Here is a 22,812-nt window from a genome sequence, read left to right as displayed (position 1 = left end):
AGGGGTTATGCATGGGAACATGAATTGTGTATTATAGAAATGCTGATGTTGAGCTGCCCCAGGCCCCTTGAATTGTGGAGGCAATGTGGTGCACGTGCTTGTTTAGATTCTAGAACCAGTTTGGTGTAGTGGTTAGTGTCTGACTAGGACCTGGGAGACCAGGATTCAAATCCACACTTGGCCACAAAGCTCTCCAAAGAAACCATGACCAGTGACCAAGGTTTGTCCTCTAGTTTGTCCAGTTCAATGTTCACCAAAGGAACAGAGGACTGGTGCACACACACTGTTATGTACTGAAGTTCTCACCCTGGGCCAGCAGGGGGATACTGTAGATAGTTTTCACTCAGGTCCACATATGCAAATAAGGGATTGAAAGTGACGTTCAGTGATTGGATAGTTACAGAAAGTTGTTACAGTTGCATTGTAGTGGAGCTCTATATAAGCAGGCTGGCTGAACCCTTCAGTTCAGTTCTGTTCTGGCCTGTGAATAAACAAGAGCTGTTTGAAGAATCACTGTGTCGTCTGATATGTTCACCCACAACTTAATACACACGGTGTTCACAAACTTCTCAAAGAGATCCGAAGTAGGTTTTGGGAATCTGTTATAACCCGTATAGGGCATTAAGAATCCTGTTCCATAATATCAGCAGACTTGATTAGCAGTTCTGTGCACATTAACATCTTTCCCCCACCATTTTTAAGCAATTGATTCTGTTTTTGGTAGAGAAAGGTTTGGGGAACCTGACTACTGTCTATGCAGACGGAGGCTGATGAGACGAGGTCCAACAACATATGGAGGACTGCAAGTTCCTCACCCCGGTATAGAAGCTTGTGAAGTATTTAATGCCACACAAACAGTTCTTAAATCTTCAGAATGCTCTAGGATTATGTCCTATTGCCCATTGTATGTGCTTTCAGTGAAATAATTATTTACCGTATTTGTTGAGAGAAGATTATAGATGTTTCATTTATATTAATTATGAAGCTATTGCCTTAGTCTCCCTCATGGAATTCTCTACTTAGGAAATTAAACTTTTTATATTCTCCAGAGAGGAACTTAATTGATTTTCTCTCTCTCTTTAGTTTGCTAGTCTTTTAATCTGATTGTCACTGAATATGTACTGGTAATTTTTATGTTGATTGGAATGTTTGTGTAAGCTGATGTTTGTATTCATAAAAAGTATATGAAGTGATCAGTAGCATTTAACATACTTGGAGTAGAGGAGCTAGGTAGATCTAGAAATTACACAGAGGGCTGGTTTAATGAGATTGAAGGGCATTCCTGTTCATGTCTATTCTGAAGCAAGCCCCATCGCATGAAACGATGCTTACTCGGATGTAAGTGAAAATATTATTTTTGTCATAAATAGTTAAGTATGCATTTACACCAGTAATTGCACGCAGTACACCTGCATATTGTGTTGCCTTTATGATGGAGGCAACCAAAATTGCTTGGCTTTATTTTGTTAATTGTTTTGGGGAAATGTTTTAGAAAAGTGTACGGTCTGGCTATCAGCCTCATTTATTTAAATGATATTTCTGTGTAGTAAAAACCATGCATGAAAATATCCAAGTGGTGTTTTTATAAGCCTTGAGATTAGAGGAATCACAAACAGGGGGACAAGGATTCAAAAGTGTGAATTTATACAGAATTTGGTAAATGGGGAGTTTAGGGAAACTGATCTGGATAATGGAGATTTTGCTGTATCGTTCTGTAGGGCAGCAGTAGTACTAGGAGTGAATAATAGTGGCAGCCTTGTGTTCTTGGTAAGATAAAATGAGAATATCTGTTTTCTTATATAAATGGCCTCTGGGGTGACCACTTTCCTTCTAGCCTTTGATTTTTGAAGCCGTGCTGTGGTACTCTCTCATACTGAAAATTTTCCTCCCAAACAATCAAGTTGCAATTCTGCTGCAAATTGGATATGTCCGTTTGAATATTTTCCCTGTAACAATATGTTTCATATAGATTTTCTTAAAAATAGACTGGCTATAATAAGTTGGAAGTTTAAAACTGAGTTCCAAAGCAGGAGTATGCAGTATTGTGTGAGTAAAAGACAAATAAAAGTAAAAGACAAAGACAAAAGAGTAAAAGACAAACAAGCAAAATAACAGCTTAGGTATTCTAATATTATTTTATACAACAAAGACTGCACACTTGATAACAGTTTGATCCAATACAAACAAGTCATAGTAAAAGCATAACTTCAAAATAAACAATTTATACCAAATAAAGTAATATTCAATAATATATTAGAATATAACACACAATAAAATTAAATATCAGCTAATGATAATTAAGCAGAAATTCACTCTTAACAATTACAATAAATAATTTTTAAAAAATAATCAATACAACAGCAATCCACAGCGCATAAAATAACAGAATACAAATTGACAAGCAAAGATATGCAACACACACACACACACACACACACACACTTCCTCTTCTTGTTTCTTCCCAGATGCTTCTGCTGTTCCTAAAGTCATGGCCTGGAAAAGGCGCCTAGGGCTAGAGGGTAGGACAAAGCAGGTGGGATAAGCCATTGCCTGGTGGCCAGCACCAAGTCTCTCCCTGCTCAGTGCAGTAATGCTCAATAATAAGTATATTAGCTCCTATTATGTTGCATCACGGAAAGCCTTGGTAAGGAATGGGAAATGTGAAGATGCCATGGGTCATGATGATCAATGCTAACAGCTTGAATGTGTGAGCTAACCTTCAGTCACTTGATATTTAAAAACTGAGCATGCTGAATATTTTGTCAAGTGATCAATGGTTTTATTCTGTCTTCCCACCTGGGCTGTCCTATAAATAACCCATAATTATTTAAAGGGTTCTAACCGAACCACCCACACCAGCAAACATCATCATCTTGACTCACCAACATAGTACGGTATTGAAATTGCTCAGAAAGCTTTGCTGAAAATAAATAACATTGCTATGGTCTTCTAGTATGAAATCACTAGAAGAAATTTAGGTTGTTGCTTGGAAGTATAGAAGGAGAACAAGGAATTAGAGGTATGTTGTTAGAGACATAGATCATTTAATTGGCTGTTGTAAATATAAGTTCCGAACAACCTGCAGTAAATGTGGTGCCAAACTGGAAATAATGACGTTAAAAATAAATTATTATTATTATTATTTTGCTCTAGTAGTGTGGGTGAGGGCTAATTTATGCTCACCTGAGTGGCATATGTCAAACTAAAAGGTTTTTAGTACCGGTAATTACCCACAGGAAAGATTAATCTTCCTAAAATGTTCCTTTCGGTTATAAAGCATTTTAAAATGTATTTTAAAAGTACTTTATGGATTAATTTATTCATTTCCATCTTACAGCATGCATGCAACGAAGTGCAAGTAAACTCTTGTAGCTGCTGGAGCTATAAATATTCATGCAGCTGGGGAAACTGCTTTGAAGCCAAAGGGGGGGAAATTGTTCTGTAGAGAACAATTTTATGCGCTTATTTCAGCTAGCGTTTTGGAATATTTATTTATTTGTTTATAAAATGTATACCCCACCCTTCATCAAAACATTATTGGTGGGCAGTTCAAAACATACAGAGCTGCATAAACTTGCCATTCAAATATTTTTTAAAACCTAAAATTCAGAATCCAGAAATCAGACATTTTGCATACAGTGTAACATCTCTCCATCTGCCCTACTTAATACAAGGCCAATATTCCAAATGCAAAAGGAATGGTAGAAGAGGAATGTTTCCACTGGCATTGCCGGTGCCTGCTGAAACTAAAGAAAGTCAGGTTGCCATCCCAAGCTTTACCACCATTCCTGGTAGCCTGGGTTTCATTTGACTTTGGTACAACCTAAAGCTCCCATCCTCAGCAGTTCTCCAGTCATGGATAGGATGTTACAAGGAGAAATGCTCCATTGGATACTTAGGTCAGAGACCATTTAGGACTTTATACAGTGGTACCTCGGGTTACAGACACCTCAGGTTACAGACACTTCAGGTTACAAACTTCACTAACCCAGAAATAGTACATCAGGTTAAGAACTTTACCTCAGGATGAGAACGGAAATTGTGTGCCGGTGGTGCGGTGGCAGTGGGAGGCCTGTTAGCTAAAGTGGTACCTCAGGTTAAGAACAGTTCCAGGTTAAGAACAGACCTCCAAAACGAATTAAGTTCTTAACCCGTAGTACCACACTGTACTTCAAAACTAACAGCCTGGAAGCCTACAGGCAGCTGGTGCAGAGCTTTTAATAACTGGTGTTATTTGGTGTCATGCAGCTGACTTAGTCAGCATCCTTGCAACTCTATTCTGTGCTGACTGAAATCCCTGAAGTGTATTCAAGGGTAGCCTCTTGTAGAGTGCATTACAATAGTCTAGCTTGGAGGTTACTAGGGCATGGGTTGCTGAGGCTAGGTTATCCCTGTTAAGGAATGGTAGTAGATGGCAAAGCAGCCATAACTGAAAATAGGCCCAGCAACCTATGGCTCCAGTGACGAGTGAATGTAAATGGTAAAGGTAAAGGTACCCCTGCCCGTACGGGCCAGTCTTGACAGACTCTAGGGTTGTGCGCCCATCTCACTCTAGAGGCCGGGGGCCAGCGCTGTCCGGAGACACTTCCGGGTCACGTGGCCAGCGTGACAAAGCTGCATCTGGCGAGCCAGAGCCGCACACGGAAACGCTGTTTACCTTCCCGCTAGTGAGCGGTCCCTATTTTATCTACTTGCACCCGGGGGTGCTTTCGAACTGCTAGGTTGGCAGGCGCTGGGACCGAGCAGCGGGAGCGCACCCCGCCACGGGGATTCGAACCGCCGACCTTTCGATCGGCAAGCCCTAGGCGCTGAGGCTTTTATCCACAGCGCCACCCGCGTCCCCAATGAGTCACACCTAATTCTCCGGGGAGAGTGCAGCCTCTTCTGAAACAGCACCTCTGTCCTGTCATGATTCAACTTTAGTTCCTATTTTCTTGGAAGTGGTTGTATAAAGACAAAACTAGCTTTATTCTGCAATAGCTTTTTCCCAATTGTGGACTGATTGCTTTCATGAAAGCATTTTAACAGACTATTGTTTCTTAATTGGAACTGATGGAAAGTTCTACTTAGCCCCAAGATCATGTTCTAAAGAGATAAAATCCTTACTGATTACCTCACAGTATGATGCTATCCTTGAGTTACTCCAGGCAAGAGATAAGACTGATCCTTAATCTCTCTGCTGCACTCAGGGTCCAAAAATGCATTTGGCCATTTTTCTTGTTAAAGTCTCACAACACAGGAGTGCTTTTTGCTTCTGTAATTGTTCCGTGCAGCTTCATGACTGCATGTCATCCATATGGAATAGCAGGGTCTTTTATAGCTGCTTTCTCACACTTCGGATTTATTTTTCTTTTACACATCATTCACCCAAAGGTGCCATTTAATGTGTGCTAAGGCAGTAAATAGCTCATCCTCAGCAAATTGAGTGAACCTGGTTAGTTGATATATATTGCTGGCCACTGCAGACCTGTCAGTTGTTCATATAAATGGAAGATTCTTGTGAATAAAATGGTACTGCTAAATAAAATGTAAACAAAGAGTCAATTCATGTAACTATTACCAAAGCAAAGACACACTGGACATGTATGTCCATCTTACAGTTCCTAATATATATTGATCCTTCTCTTGTGATCTTTCTAAACTGACAGTGACCTTGTAGCCTTATTTGTCAGGTTGTTAATAGCCACCGATAAACCAGGAAGCCAGTATCCATATAAGTGCCTATACTGTACTTCCTTATCATGAACACAGATTCTTAGGATACCGATGTCTGCCCATCATGAAGAATCCCCGCAATGGGGTGAGCTCCCGTTGCTCGGTCCCTGCTCCTGCCAACCTAGCAGTTCAAAAGCACATCAAGTGCAAGTAGATAAATAGGTAGCGCTCCGGCAGGAAGGTAAACAGCATTTCCGTGTGATGCTCTGGTTTGCCAGAAGCAGCTTAGTCATGCTGGCCACATGACCCGGAAGCTGTCTGCGGACAAATGCTGGCTCTCTCGGCCTATAGAGCGAGATGAGCGTGCACCCCCAGTCGTCCACAACTGGACCTAACAGTCAGGGGTACCTTTACCTTTACTAATAGCCACAGATAAACCAGGAGGCCGGTATCCATATAAGTGCCTATATATCCTTATCATGAACACAGATTCTTAGGATACCGATGTCTGCCCATCATGAAGAGTTCAGAACAATGCAATGTAATCAGTTTCGGAGCAAGAAAAAGAACTGCAAGCTGGTGAGGTCTTTCTGTCAAGGGATAGCCTTTCTGATTTAGGAGTTTAACAAAACAATTCCCCTTTGCTCTCCAACTGATTGTGATGTTTTTCATTGGAGAAGGGGGACAGAGACACACATGAGAGTGTAAATGTACACATTTCAGTCAAAGGATGGGCTTGATCAGTTGGGAATGCAGTGGAGGGACTGGGCAATCCAGCAGGCCACATATGCCACTGCAAGATTGGTGTCACTTAATCAACATCTATTGGAGTGAGAATTGCTGTCATTTGAGGCTGTAATGTCCTGTTTGAGGTTTTGCCAGTAGGATGGGGTGATCCATCTACTACCCTGTTGTGTTACTGCAGCTTCCATATTGTGTCGCATTTTTTTTTACAGGTCACACCCACACCATACATTTAAAGCACATGTAATTTTTCTGCCCAAGAATCCTGGGAACTGTAGTTTATTAAGGGCACTGGGAATTGCAGCTCTGTGAAGGGTAAACTACTTGAGAAAGCCACGTGCATTAAATTTGCTTTAAGTGTACAGTGTGGATATGACCACATATGTAAAGAAATAGTAATTGGAACACACAGCATCTTGCTTAAGCTATGAGCATTGTGGGAGAAGGCTGCAAAGAGCTGGGATGAAACTGACAAAGCTTTTCTTACAAAGCCTTTTCCTCATCTATACAAAGGGGGGGGGGAGAGCCCATTGATTGTATGAATGATCAATTTCACCACCACAACGAAGGAGCTTTGCTGCACTCCTTTGCCAAGGAGGGGAAAAGTCCTGACAATCTTTGATCCCTGCTCTTTGCAGCTTTTGTGGAAGGGACAAATAACACACACTTAAGCTTCAAAAACAGAGTCGCAAGGGGAGAGAGAGAGAGAGAGAGAGAGAGAGAGAGAGACTTTCCTCTCATCATTGCAGGGGCTCAGAAGCTGCCTTAAAATTGATGTGGCAATCAATTTTACACCTACTGTTCAGGGGCTTCTCTGAACTTGCGCAAGAGATGAGGGGAACATCTTGTAAATTTCATCTCTAGTACTCTGCAGCCTTTGCATACAGTTCTGAGAGCGTAAGCCAGATGCTATAAGTTAGCTTCTCTGCAGCTGTCGAGAAGACAAATTGAAGTAGCAGTAGGAAGCATCAGCAAGACATGTCTTGAGAACTTTAAAACTTAAAAAACTGTAGTCACTCACAGCAAATGATACTCTGGTAAGTTCAGAGCAAACATGTGGATTGGATAGCTGCCACAGATCCTCTCATGTGGAGGATATGTTAGAGAAAAAGTGGAGCCCTGTGGCTAACTCAGTTGTGTTACCAGTTGTGTCACCAAACATTCCACGTGGTAATGTATTTACACAAACATTACTATATGCAGTTCCTGTGTTGTGTTCTCCTTGAGGAACTTATCCTCTCTAGTACGAATGGAACATGAAATCATGTCGTCTTATTTAATCCAGACTGTATAATACTGTTTCCAATTAAAGTATTATTAAATAAGGCGGCTGAGAAGTTCAATGCAGTATTTACTATTGTAGTTGGTTTTACAGATTGCAATGCAGCTGTCTGTATAGATAGATTGGGATTCCAGTTCCTCTGACAGATTCTGTAAATTTCAGAAGGAGAAACAGTTTGCAATGCTACAAGGATGATACCAATCTGCTCTCAGAATGTGAGACAGGTCCTATGGCTGCATAGAGCCTTTCTAGTGTGTGACCTGACTAGGCACAAACAACAACAAAACAGGATTTCAGCCTTCCTCACCAACATGTTCAAAGGGTAAGTACTAAATTGGTACTACAAAAATTGGTGTGCACCTACTGAAGACTTGACTAGATGACTTTGAATTTTACCACTGGCAATCCTACACATGCCTGTTCAGCTGTAAACCCTGCTGAGTTCAATCAAATTTACTCCCGGGTAAGTATGTATGTAGCTTAAGTGAGCTTTAATTATACCCACATTTATGAAACATCAAACAGTTCTGTTACTGATATGGGAAGGCATGCTTTGTCAATAACTACTGTAAGTATCCTCTGAGGAACTTGTATGACCTTTTGAGTTGGGCTTTATTTTTCATCTCAGCAAAATATGCAATAAAATTCATTTAGTTCATTTAATTATTCAATTATTCATTTAATTTGGAACCCAGCACAGAACAGCATTACTGCTTTTTTGCTTTTGGCAGGGATATTATCTTCAGCTGCCATTTATGTTCCAGATGATATGGTAAAATTCCTCTGAGATAATTTTTTCTTCCTTCCTTCAAAGCCAAGAAGTTTCCTTATAACTTCAGATCTTTTAATTCATCATTCCGTGAGCTTTAATTTTAACAATCCTTAAATTGTTTCTTCCATGACAATTTATGCTCCATAAGCCAAGGACATTCTTTTCTAAGAAGGGTAGTGGCTTTATATTATATTAGCCCTCCATTGCTGCCAGCAGTCAGACTGTCTCAGGGAATCCAGTGCAATTGTGGCTTTCAGTCAAAAGTGGAAAAACCCTTGCAAATAACATGGGGTCCCATTGTATTCCTAAAAATAGATTCCAGAACTCCTACCAGAACAAATCACTGATGTGTTATAACCAGTATTTGTATGGCTGGCAGTCTGAAGATTGGGATGGGACCAGAGCAAGTATTAAAAATGCAAAACAGTTGGGACTTTGAACGAAGTACTGTGGGACACCAAGAAAAGGGGAGGGGGTAGCAACTGGTGAAGTTTCCTACCCTGCCCTTTGGAGCAAAATCATGCAAGCATGTTAAAACTGCTGCTCATTTTCAAGACACTATACTTGTTTGCATTATGTTCATATAAGGTGCTCACACGTCTAACACCTTGCCCTTCAGTTTACTCCAAATGTTGTTTGTTTTGGTTAATGTTTTCAGGGTTGACATCAAAGGTTAGGTTCCTGCACCTGCTATTTTGCTCCAGCTGGGCATTGTATTACTTGTTATATTGCCCCTTGATCTTTGCATTGAGAACTTGTTTTAATTATGCTTCTGTAGATTTGCTAGCAACAGGTCAGGGCTTTCTACCTGTGCATTGATTGATTGTCCCTAGGTAGAATTCCTATCCCTGCTTAGGCCACCCCGCACCCCACCACCGAAGCAGAAAGCCCTTCTTCTGACCTTGTTTATTGCCATTTTGAGTTGCAGCCAGGAAAATCTGGCCTTGCATTATCTCTTCACGTAATCTGTCCAATCTCTGTACTTCAGTCAATCAGGTTCCACCTTCCATTCATCCATCTTTCCTATAACACAATGTGCTAACTCTACCCTCTCAATTACACCACACATACTGGCAATGTTCCTGAGCCAAGGTGCAATCAGCGGAGTCTGAAGGAAGCTGCTTTCATTGTGCAGAAGAAGCTGCAGTCCTCCAGAAGTTGCTGGATTACAGCTCCCTCCATATTTGACCAGAGCCGCAGGTTCCTCATCCCTTCTATTCCTCCTCTTCACCTACTCTCTCACTCATACATTTTCCATCTGGCCCAGAAAGGGTGAAGAATGAATGCTAGTGGCTGTGAGGAGCAGCAGCCATTTAGTTGCTGCCACTTTGTCTTGTAGCAATTGTGTGTGTGGGTGGGTAATTGCTAGGGAGAAGAGCGAAGAGTGATCCTTTAATGAAGGAGGGGGCCCCAAGACTGATGTATTGCTCCAAGGTCTCCCAAACATGGGACCTGCAGTGGACTTTTCAACTGAAGTAACTGTTGCATAGGTTTTCAACCATGCTGCAATAGTAATGTATGATAAGCAGCATTTATGTAGCACTGTAGATGGGCAACTTCACATACAATAGTCCTGCAAAATATTTGTTGTTGTTGTTGTTTTGTCGTTTAGTCGTGTCCGACTCTTCGTGACCCCATGGACCAGAGCACACCAGGCACTCCTGTCTTCCACTGCCTCCCGCAGTTTGATCAGACTCATGTTTGTAGCTTCGAAAACAGTGTCCAACCACCTCGTCCTCTGTCATCCCCTTCTCCTTGTGCCCTCCATCTTTCCCAACATCAGGGTCTTTTCCAGGGAGTCTTCTCTTCTCATGAGTTGGCCAAAGTATTGGAGCCTCAGCTTCAGGATCTGTCCTTCCAGTGAGCACTCAGGGCTGATTTCCTTAAGAATGAATACGTTTGATCTTCTTGCAGTCCATGGGACTCTCAAGAGTCTCCTCCAGCACCATAATTCAAAAGCATCAATTCTTCGGTGATCAGCCTTCTTTATGGTCCAGCTCTCACTTCCATACATTACTACTGGGAAAACCATGGCTTTTACTATACGGACCTTAAATATATGCAAAATATTACAACCCACTATTTCAGATTGGGATCAAAAGAGAGTGACTTACCTAGACATACAATGGTTTGCAAGGGTGCCAACTTCAATAAAATATTGGGGTTGGCCAGGTAAGCCCCACCCTGCATAATCAATCCCACAACATGGCACAAACACACCATTTGAATGGCAATGCATATCAACTGGGGGCGCAGGCCCCTCAAATATTACATTGCTGGGGCCCGAAGGGACCTCAGCCCCTAGGAGTTGGCGCCTATGGGGTTTGATAGTTGAAACAAATTTTAACTGCAGTTTTGCACTTCATAGCTCCCTTCCTTTGCCACTGTATTATTTGCTTTATAAATAATACTTCATCTTTTATTATTTAAGGCTTTATTGTTTTGCCTAAAGCATATTCATTATGTACGCCATTTTATGGTTCCCTGGAAGATTCATACTGTTTGGTAATCAGGAGCTGTATTTCTCTTTCCAGTACCATGCAGTCAAATCCCACCCCCGCCTTGTATACATTTTGCTGTGGGAGGTGGGAACAGGAAGATGCAACAGCAAGGATATTTTTCTGCTAAATATAACTTGCAGCTATCTTCTCTTGCAGCGTGCAAACTATGCAAACAAAGAGAACCCGTGGGCAATCAGGGAACAAGGGCTCATCACCATGAAAACGTTCTCATTGAAATTATATAAATAAATTGTTCTGTCCTGGTTATTTGAATTTGCATTAACTCTTTCAAGTGCCTGTTCTGACCGTGTTCAAGATAGGATTCCCTCCATACATTACAGTGCATTAAATTCATACAGTACAATCTCAGGGCAGACTTAATGAAGCATGAAAAAAATTCCCACTCTCAACAAACATAGTGCAATTTCATAATGGCCTATAGATGGGAGTGTGTAAGTGCTCTGTATCATCAGGATTGACTCAGTGAGGCTGATTCTTTGGTCACAACCCTGCCTTCAACTGAATATGGATTGTATCCAACTATGTTTTATTCATAGTAGGCCCAGGGCTTTTTTCAGCTGGAGCTTCCCAGAACTCAGTTCTGGCACCTCTCAGGTGGGTGCCATTGCATTTATAAGAGAACAAGGGAAGCTGTCAGAGGTTCAGGAGCAGAAGAGCAGGGGAGAGAGCAAATAGAGAGCGGAGGAGAGGAATCGGAGGGGAGCGTAGGGGAATATGACAGTGGACCGAGAGATTCCATGAGCTTCTCCAGCGAATCTGAAGATTCCCAGGAGGGGGCGCCTATGGTAAGGGCGAGGCTAATCCCAGAGGGGACGATCCATAAACAAGGAACCAGAGGGGAGTCCCAAGGGAGTAGCGGAGCAGTAGGGCCAGTTCCCCCACCAGAGCACAGTGGGGGGGAAGAGTCACGTGAGTCAGGACCAGCTTCTCTTCCATCGGGGAGTGGGGAGACGGAGGGAAGGCCAGGTCCAGCTAGCCTCCCCGAAAGGGGGAGCAGTGACACAAGTGTAACGGTCAGAAGGAAAGTGGGAGGCTGCGCGCGCGCGCCAAGTTCAAATGTGGAGGAGCGCGGGACAGCAGAAAACCCGGATTGGGAGCCAGGTCCTAAAGCCCGAAGGAGGGAGGGGGAAGAGTCAGGGGACTCAGCGTCAGAAGAGTCTAGGAAGGGTGAGACCCCGACGGGCAGGCGGACCCAGAGGAGGAAGGAACAGAGGAAGAGGTGGAGTAAGGCTAGAATCTTAAGCTGGTGTCAGGGGGGAGGAGACTCAGATGGGAGTTCTACGGTCTGACGGATAGATGTAGCGTTGCGCGCTGCGCGTCTAGAAATGAGACTGAACTTCAATAAAGACTTTTAAACTTGAGCAAGGAGCAGCGTTGGTCTTGTGTGAGCTGGGACCTTGGGCAGCGCTGACAGTAACTCCCATCCCAGTAAACTCTGCGAGCTCACGGAGATAGGCAAAGATGACGACTGAGGAAAAAGTCAAGCAATTGCAGGAAGCGGTGTCAACGCTCTACGCAGAATTGGCTGCGTCTAAGAAAAAAGAAGAAGACACAGCTGCGCTCTGCCAGGATCTGCAAGCCAGGTGGGACAAATGGGGAAAGGAGGGGCAGCTGGGAGCCAAGCCGGAGGGAGTTAGCCTCGGGAAAAGGGGGGCGAGCCTTGTGACCCATTTTGACGGGAACCTGCAGCAGTACCCTAACTTCAGAGCAGAAGTAGTCTTCGCGCTCAATTTGCTTCGGAAAGATTTTAGAGATGAGGAGGAGAAAGTGGGTTTCATAATCACTCATCTGCATGGGGAAGCTAAGTCGTGGCTGCGAACCTTGCTACGCGAAAATGACCCCGCCCTCAAAGATTCAAGCGCTTTTATTGGAGCCATGGACGCTTGCTTTAAATCAACGGTGGATGTGGATGTCGCTAGAAGGGAAATGCACGGGTTGCGACAAGGAAGAGCGACGGTGCGCCAGTATCATTCCCGCTTTTTTGGGTTAGTAAATGTGCTGGGCTGGCAGAAGGACTCAGCTGCCGTCAGGGATCTGTTCTGGGAGGGGCTGAATGGAGCCGTGAAAGATGAGCTGGCCAGGGGAGAGAGACCCCAAAATACAGCAGAAGTAGTCCAGAGGGCGCTCGCAATTGGGGTGCGCCTGGAAGAACGCCCGTGGAGCAGGGAGGAGGGGCGAAGAGCAAACACGTCAGTTAGAACGACTCCCTTCCTACCCAGAGAGACAGAGCGCGCTCAGTCCACGCCTCCTCTCATGAGTGGAGAGGAGCCAATGGAAATCGGAGGTGCAAGGGCTCAGACAGCAAGCAGAGCCCAAACACCAGGAGCAGTCAAGGCGAAGGCTCCTAGAGGGAGCAGGAAGTGTTACATCTGCGACAGTGCACAGCACATGGCGAAAGAGTGTCCCCAGAGGCTCCAGAAGCACACTGCAGCCTCAGCAACTGTTAAAGGAGGAATTCAGCAGGGAGTTGAGCAGCAGGGAAAAGGCGACGCCTGGTTGGAGATGGAGGCTCTGGGGCTCAACCAGGCGAGTCAGTGAAGCAGTCCCCAGAGATTTTGCAGCCCACAGACCCCCTCCCACCCAAACCAGTGGTGCAACTCACTGCATCGCTCCAGCTGCCCGATGGGCTCACCCTGGAGGTCCCTATTACCATTGACTCTGGTAGCAACGCAGACTTTGTAGGGTTGGACTTCGTCAAGCAGCATCGCATAGCACTCCTGCCAGCCACGATGCCCCTAAATGTTGTCACGGTAGATGGCAGGAAGATACTGGGAGGAGAGGTGGTACAGCAGACACCGCCTCTGGTGATGCAAATTGGGAACCACCGCGAAGTCATCAGTTTCAACGTCACCCACCTGTCGGACACGCCCATAGTGTTGGGCATGAGTTGGCTGGATAGGCACAGCCCGGCATTAGCGTGGTACCAGCGGCAATTGACCTTCTGCTCTTCCTACTGCGCAGCGCACTGCATCCAGACCTGCCAGGAAGAAGAGGGGCAAGAGGATGCACCGCAGCTACACCTAGGCATGGTGCAAGCGGTGCCCAACAAGTACAAGGCCTTTTTGGAAGTCTTCTGCGAGAAGGAAGCAGACAAGCTGCCTCCCCACAGACCCTACGACTGCAAGATTGACCTCCTGCCAGGGGCGACGCTGCCGACTGGGAGACTGTACTCCATGTCTGAAGACGAAATGCAAGAACTCAGGGAGTTCATAGATCGCAATTTGAAGCGGGGATTCATCCGGGAATCCAAAGCAGTGGGGGGCAGTCCCGTGTTTTTCGTGAAGAAGAGAGACACGCCCGAACGGAGGCTCATAGTGGATTATAGAATCATCAATTCCAGGACAAAGCCCACAGCATTCCCCATGCCCAAAATTGACGACCTGCTCGCGACGGTGAGGAAGGGACGGATCTTCACCAAGTTGGATCTACGAGGGGCCTACAACCTTATACGCATGCGGGAGGGCGACGAGTGGAAGACAGCCATGTTTACGCCTTTAGGAACCTATGAATACAGAGTCATGCCGTTTGGTCTCCAAAATGGCTCCCATTGTTTCCAAGCTTTCATGCACCACGTGCTAGCGGGACTCCTCTACAAGAAGTGCGTCTGCTTTTTAGATGATATCCTGATCTTTTCGGACTCGCAGGAGGCGCACGAGGAGGACGTCAAGGAGGTCCTGCAGAGACTACGGGAGCACAGACTTTATGCCAAACTGGAGAAGTGCCAGTTCGACACGACAGAGGTGGATTTCCTGGGCTACAAGCTGTCCGACAAGGGACTTGCCATGGACAGCGCCAAGGTCCGCTCACTGTTGGACTGGAAGAGCCCGCACAACCGGAAGGAGGTCCAGAAGTTCGTCGGTTTCGCCAACTTTTATCGCAAGTTCATCAAGGGGTTCGCGAAGGAGACGGCGGCCATCACGGACACCCTCAGCTCCAAGAAGAAGAAGTTCACCTGGACGGACCAGGCGGAGCAGTCCTTTCGGAGGCTCAAGCGTCTCTTCGCGTCCGAAGAACAGCTGCTACACGTAAACCCCAGCAAACCGATGAGGGTTGAAACGGACGCCTCGGACAGAGCGGTGGGGGCGGTCCTGTTGCAGCAAGATCCGCAAGGGGACTGGAGACCGTGCGCATTCTACTCCAGGAAGCTCAGCACGTCGGAGCAGAACTACACCATCTGGGACAGGGAGTTGCTGGCCATTCATGCAGCCTTCAAGGCGTGGCGGCACTTCCTCGTCGGAGCCAGACACACAGTGCAGGTCCGCACGGACCACAAGAACCTGGAGTACTGGCGCACGGTGAAGTTCCTGAACCAGAGACACATCCGCTGGGCGGAGTTCTTTGCAGATTTCGATTTCCGGATAGAATACATCCCGGGAGACAACAACGTCATGGCGGATGCGCTATCCAGGAAGCCGCAGTATCTCGAGGAAGCGGCACCGGCAGCGGCCAAACACATTTTCGCACCAGAGGTGTGGGCGTGCGCTTCAGCCGCAGTGGACCTGGACGCAGTCCGTCGCGCGCTACAGGCGGATTCGTTTGCGCAATCCAAGATGGAGGAGGTGCGAAACGGCACAGCGAGGGACGACGAGTTCCAGATACGCGACGGACTACTCCTCCGCAAAGGGGCTCTCTACGTACCGGGAGACGACCTTCGCGCGAGAGTCTTGCAGCAGCTGCACGACGCGCCCAGCGCTGGGCACTTCGGCAAGGACAAGACGGCGGAATTAGTCACCAGGGACTTTTGGTGGCCCAAGGTGCGGGGAGAAGTTGCGGATTACGTTTCCAGGTGTGACACCTGCCAAAGGGCCAAGCCAGTACACAGGAAGCCGGCAGGTCTGCTGGAACCGCTGCAGACGCCGCTCGAACCATGGGAGAAAGTGGCCCTGGACTTTGTTACAGATCTGCCCAGTTCGCGCGGCAAAACAGCGGTACTCGTGGTCGTAGACCTCTTCACCAAGATGGCGCATTTCATTCCGTGCGCGAAGGTGGCCACAGCGGAACAGACCGCCAAGTTGTTCATAGACCACGTGTTCAAAGCTCACGGCCTGCCGCGGTCCATCCTGTCCGACCGGGGCCGCCAATTCATCTCGAACTTCTGGCAGAAGCTGCTGGGCATCCTGAACGTCAAGATCAACTTAGCGTCGGCACGACACCCGCAGACCAACGGACAAGCGGAGAGGGTCAACACCATCATGCAGCAGTACCTGCGATGCTACGCCAATCAACAGCCCTCGACCTGGGTGGACTACCTACCGCTAGCCGAGTTTGCCTACAACAACACGAAGCACGGGTCTACAGGGGTGACACCGTTCTTCGCCAACAATGGGCGCCACCCCAGAACCTTCCCGGGGTTGGAGACCGAGGCAGAGGGGGAGCCACGGGGGGCAGAGCACTTAGCCGCAGAGTTACAGGAGGTCCATGAGCAACTCCGAAGGCACTTGGAACTCGCGAAACACGCCTACAAGATGCAGGCAGACAGGCACAGGAGGGTTGGGGAAGACATACAGGTAGGGGACTGGGTCTGGTTAGCAGCTCAGGCAGTGCCGGCCAGAACGCTAGCTAAGAGGAAGCTAGGACACAAGCAGCTGGGACCTTACCAGGTCGCGGCACAAATCAATCCAGTGGCCTACCGGTTGACACTCCCGGAGGGCTCCAGAATGCACCCAGTCTTTCACAGGTCAGTGCTCACGCCTTACAAGGCGCCCCACAGGTTTCAGGCGCCAGGGACCGCACCAGCTCCACGTAGCCCATCGCCAACAGGGGAGGGACCACAGAGGGCGACCCCATTCAACGAGGTCACACAGATTTGGGACTCCAGATGGGGGGAAGAGGGAGTTGAATATCTCCTCGCCAGGGAGGGTACTCCGGCCAGCGCCAACGAGTGGGTGCCGTGCTACGCCGTGGAGGAGCACTACCTCAAAGACGAGTTCCATTCGATCTTCCCACACAGACCCATGCCGGAAGAGTATTTCGACGACTGGCTTTTCACACCCACACTGTCAGCCAGCACGTTCCAGGGTTTCTCCTCAGATGAGGAGCCGACGCCGGGGATGAGCTCCCCGGAGGGGTCGCTCTCGGGGTTTGCCACGGACCGCTCCTATTGGTGGGACACTCAACCAGAAGTGGGGTGGAGCAGGGAACTGCTGAGGGGGCCCTTGCACACAGCCTCACCCGAGGGACCGGGTGGAGAGGAGGACATGGACGTGTGGGGGGAGGATCTTGGTTTTGAGCACGACAGCAGAGAAATGGAAGCAGAGGAAGTCGACGTCGACGAACCCATCGTGGGGGGGCCTGATCCCGCTGGCCGGTTGCACACCAGGGGGAGAGAACGGAAGCCAGCACTCACACCCCCAGCGCTGGAGCACCTGGAACCCACACCCGAAGAGGGGGAGGGGGGAAGGGGGGGCTTCGAGGGGGGGATGGATGTCAGAGGTTCAGGAGCAGAAGAGCAGGGGAGAGAGCAAATAGAGAGCGGAGGAGAGGAATCGGAGGGGAGCGTAGGGGAATATGACAGTGGACCGAGAGATTCCATGAGCTTCTCCAGCGAATCTGAAGATTCCCAGGAGGGGGCGCCTATGGTAAGGGCGAGGCGAGTCCCAGGGGGGACGTTCCATAAACAAGGAACCAGAGGGGAGTCCCAAAGGAGTAGCGGAGGAGTAGGACCAGTTCCCCCACCAGAGCACAGTGGGGGGGAAGAGTCACGTGAGTCAGGACCAGCTTCTCTTCCATCGGGGAGTGGGGAGACGGAGGGAAGGCCAGGTCCAGCTAGCCTCCCCGAAAGGGGGAGCAGTGACACAAGTGTAACGGTCAGAAGGAAAGTGGGAGGCTGCGCGCGCGCGCCAAGTTCAAATGTGGAGGAGCGCGGGACAGCAGAAAACCCGGATTGGGAGCCAGGTCCTAAAGCCCGAAGGAGGGAGGGGGAAGAGTCAGGGGACTCAGCGTCAGAAGAGTCTAGGAAGGGTGAGACCCCGACGGGCAGGCGGACCCAGAGGAGGAAGGAACAGAGGAAGAGGTGGAGTAAGGCTAGAATCTTAAGCTGGTGTCAGGGGGGAGGAGACTCAGATGGGAGTTCTACGGTCTGACGGATAGATGTAGCGTTGCGCGCTGCGCGTCTAGAAATGAGACTGAACTTCAATAAAGACTTTTAAACTTGAGCAAGGAGCAGCGTTGGTCTTGTGTGAGCTGGGACCTTGGGCAGCGCTGACAGAAGCGTTCCTGGTGAGTTCCAGAACCCCTTTTTCTAAAAAAATAGCACTGAGTAGACCCATTGAAATTGATGGATTCAGTCATGTCCATTAATTTAATAGGGTCTGCTTTGAGTTTGATTAATGTTGGTTACAGCTCTATACCTCTGAATTGGTTCTGTTGGACCAGCCTTTTTAATGCTGTGAACCTCAAGTTGGATTTACCAACCCTGAGCCTCAGATATGATTTACAACTAACATGGGGCTCAATGACAGTTGTTATAATTCAGCAGTAAACAGCAGGTTTTCCCAGGGAAGGTGGTGGGTCAAAAGAAAAACTTCTTGGACCTGTGCTTAGAAAGCGTGGAACAAATAGAAGAAAACAGGACAAGTGAAAGTCATAATTTCCTATTTCCCTAATTTTCTGTTCCAATTAGCTTTGGACCTAATGCAAGTTCAGTACTGCAATTCCCTTGTATCAGTGTATTTAGTTCTTTTGTAGATTTATGTACTTGAGCCCTAGGTTCAACAAAGCCTGGGCTTTTCTTGAAAACTTAATAGTAACTTGATCTGCTAAAATCAGGGGAAGTACAGCATCAGAGCCACAATAGTAATTTACAAATCTCAGATTACAAAAATAACATTTGTTTTCTTTTTATTTATATTTTTGTATATAAGCTGTGATTACAGTACTTTGTAATTAATGTGTACCCTGTAGCCATGAGAGATTTTAAATATGCTAAATAAGGCTGAATATACCACTGTTTATTCTGAGTGTTTCTACTGCAAACTTTAAGAAAAAAACTTTATGTATCACAGGATTCAAAAATGGATTCAAGAAAACTGCTAACTCTGCCTGTTAGTGATTCCAGTGAAATTATAATGCCAGTAAAAACAGGACTGGAAAACTTAAATCATTCTATGCTGATTAGCAGTAGTAGATAGATCAAAGGAAAAAGGATAAATCCACAATGATGCAAAACAATGTTTATTGAAAATTTCCCAGTGCATCTCAAACAAACTATTGCAGTTTTCCTGCTGAAAAATAAATGCTATAGATTGGAAACTATCCAGGAGCCCCATCTGTGAAAAGAGAAAATAGTCCTTCTAATTACAGTCTAGTGAGCACAGCCTGGGGATAATGACACACCTTTCCTCCTCAGAATATTTTCATGACTCTTGGATAATCTCAGGAGACTCCACCAGTCCTCTTTTAAATTGGGTCAGTCATGTTTAATTCAAAGGAAAGGACAAAAGATGGCTGTCAGTGTCATCCAGAGTTACCTTTAAACTGTTTCTAATCAGTTTTTGGGAGAGGGTCGGTCTCTCTCTCTCTCTCTCTCTCTCTCTCTCTCTCTCTCACACACACACACGGTAAAAAGAACTTTCCTAAAGACTGTTAAATCTCTTTTTTCAACTGGCAACCAGAAATATACTCTCCCTAAATATGGAGGCCCAATCCCTAGCTTTTCATACATAGCTTCTTTGTTTACATTTCAGAGGAGCATCTGAGTAAATGAATTCTGATAACAGGAATTCATTTCTTCTCCAGCTTATTTATTGACTTAGTGCTGATACAGTAATTTCAGTAGGACTTCACAGTTTATCTTTCACTCATCGAAAAGGAATCTTTTTCTGCTTACCGTCTTCATAATTTCCTACTTTCCTAATTTTCTGTTCCAGTCACCTTTGGGCCTAATGAAATTTCAGTATTGCAATTCCCTTGTATTAGTGTATTTAGTTCTTTTGTAGATTTACTTACTTGTCAATATTGGTAAGATAGAAGCAATCTAAGAGGTATTTTTATCATTTCCAAACATTTGATTCTGTGGAGGTGTGTGTGTGTGTAACCCACACACTGTCTTCTTAGCAGTATAAATGAAGAAATTGGATCAGCTTTACTCTTGGTGACCTCTGCATTTGGAATAATTGCAACCTCCCTAATTCCCAGAACTCATAAATATTGTACTAAAGAAGTAGTAGGAGACACCCCCCCCTAGCATCTTGCACAAAGCTTATTCATTTTGCACAAATACTTTAAAAAATGTATGAGATGCAAAATATAGTTGCCCTGAAGTAAAGATTTATGGAGAAAGCAAAAGGGTGACAATAGAGTAACATGATTTACAGGGTTGAAAGTCGTATGAACCTACAAAGCTATGCATAATATTTCCACCCCCTGCGGTGTGCTTGTGCTTCATGCTGACCAGTCCAGGAATGATTTTAGTTGAGGGCTTTTTATTATTTAATAGGCAGCCACAGCTGTAGTATAACAGTCAGCAATCTTCTTTTGTTAATGGGTCCAGTTCTTAGATCATATGGACAGATAGCTTAGCTCCTATTCCCAGCACATCTGCTTCTGACAATTCCTGTGCTTTGCTCTTGTTCTTGAAAGGTGATTTAGAATATAACAGCCTGTCTGTAGACTTCCATTCATTTGCAGCCCAGTGGATTGTAGATTTCTCAAGTAGATTTTTTTATATTTAGCTCCAATGCAAGAGGTTTTATTTTCCAGGAGTACATCAGAGAGAATATGATATTAATGTGACATGATAACCTTGTGGCCCAGTGCAAAGATGAGACATAGGGAAGTTGAGTTGAGGCCCCAGATACATGATGGATTTGCAGTTTGGGGGAACCTGTAGTCCCCCTGCAGCTCATCCTTGATCATTGACCATGCTGGCTGGGACGGAGGGGAGTTGGGAGCATAGCTGTCAACTTTCTGATTTGAAAATAAGGGCTCAGCAGCCTCAGAAATAAGGGATCAGCAGCCTCACCTGTCCCAGGGACAGTCTACGGGATATCTAACAATCCGGGATAGCAGCGGGAAGCAGCAGGAAACGGCGCTGGAATAAGGGAATTGCCCGCAAAAAAAGGAAAGGTTGATAGATATGGTTGGGAGGCCAGAAAAATCTGGAATGCCATAGGCATGCCACTCCTGGTTTAGGCTAGTCAATACTTCTAAGATTCAGTTCCACATCCATGAAAAAGTAAGCAATAATTACCTATTGGACAAGGTGGCTGCTAGAATAATATTGAAAGTGTTGTGCCTAAAAGACAGTGATTAATCTCTGCATTACCAGGCAATATTATTAACGGACTTGGGGAAATTTGATATTTCTATTTAAAATCCAGTTAGTCAATTAGAACATTCTGTTAATTGTACAACATTTTCTACAAAATCCCATGCTTCGATGTCCTGTTAGCATTGCCAGTACTATTTTAAAAAGAGGCTATATTCTAAAGTGCCTTCTTAAACACTTGCAATATTTTTTTATTTGTAGTTGCTGTCACTATAAGTGTGTGTGTATGAGAGAGAGAGAGAGAGAGAGAGAGAGAGAGAGAGAGAGAGGTAGCCTAATGTAACTTAAAAACTGCTCCTTTTGAAAACTTAGAGAAGAATAGAAAGCATTTTTATTGCAAAGTGAGGCCAAAATACCATTCAATGAGAGTGATAATTGTAGGTTTACATAAAAGTATTAAATAAATAAATAAATAAATAAATAATAATTTATTATTTATACCCCGCCCATCTGGCTGGGCCTCCCCAGCCACTCTGGGCAGCTTCCATAAAAACCAAAAATACAGTAAAATATAGTGATAAAAACAGACATTTAAAACAGTAAGCATAATTATCAAAAAAATATGGCTGCCATTGTTTGTTCCATTATAGTGCTTCTCATATACTGTAGATATTGGGACAGATTGGTCATTAAAGTTTGTTTCAGGGGCTAGTTCCTAGGTTTGTATGTTTATTACTGTATTGTTGCTGCTGAGTAGTTGTCTCTGGTCAGAGAGCTATCTGCAGGCAATGACAAGCTTTACACCCATTTTTTTTTTTACAATCAATCCCTGGGCAGAATAAATGATTATTGAACCACTCTGGGAATGGTAGGGAATAGAGATTTCTTAACAACTATTGTCACCCTTAACCAACTACAGTTCCCAGGATTCTTTGGGGGGGGGGAACCATGGCTGTTTAGAGTTGTTTGATACTGCTTTAAATATATAGTACAGATAGGGCCTAAATTATGGCCTTGGCAAAGGGGCTAGAAGATAAAATGAAATGGAGGGAGCTAGGTTATAGGTGCTGATAAACGCTTCAGAGTGCTGAAATCAAATCCTCTGGAGAAATAGGCAGTTGCTCAACCAATGCTTAGCACTGTGGACCAAGATTGGTTTTGTATTTGGTCATGGCAAATTCTGGGAGTGTGTCAGAGAGAAAATAAAACCTCCCCGTGCCACTTTCTGTGCCTCTCAAAGGAAGACCCCTTCACACTTGGAGGGACTTCTTGAAATATCTGCCTTATCTTCCCATCTTCTTAGAATCAGCTGAGTGCCAGTACTTTGTAGCTCAGGTTTTCTGGCCCTTGCCTGACAATTATATATGATGTCAACTGTAGGGCAGGTAGCAGTGGCTTGGACAAAACTGCCTCATGGGCCAAGTGGAGAGGTCTAATTAGGCCTGGGGGCTGGAGATTCCCAACCCCTGTCTTATATTCTTTGTTTCACTCCCCCAGTTCTTCTTTTCCCCAGTCTCCAGTGTCCAGAATTTTTTAGTATTTGTGGTAGTCCTCTGTATGCTTATAGATCTTGCCAGTGGGTACATAGGCAATGTGACGAGATGTCTTGGAAATTTTCTATGCTGTTATG

General features: G+C 45.5%; 1 protein-coding gene across 2 annotated transcripts in view; it reads left to right on the top strand.

The window, feature by feature from the left end:
• ANK2 (ankyrin 2) overlaps window positions 1-22,812 on the top strand; it is a 320,751-nt gene that overhangs the window by 62,616 nt on the left and 235,323 nt on the right. The window lies entirely within an intron of this gene.

The sequence above is a fragment of the Podarcis raffonei genome, chromosome 9, assembly GCF_027172205.1.
Source record: "Podarcis raffonei isolate rPodRaf1 chromosome 9, rPodRaf1.pri, whole genome shotgun sequence".
NCBI classification, from domain to species: domain Eukaryota; kingdom Metazoa; phylum Chordata; class Lepidosauria; order Squamata; family Lacertidae; genus Podarcis; species Podarcis raffonei.
The sequence above is the reverse complement of the archived record's forward strand: the minus strand, read 5'-3'. Positions and strand labels throughout refer to the sequence as shown.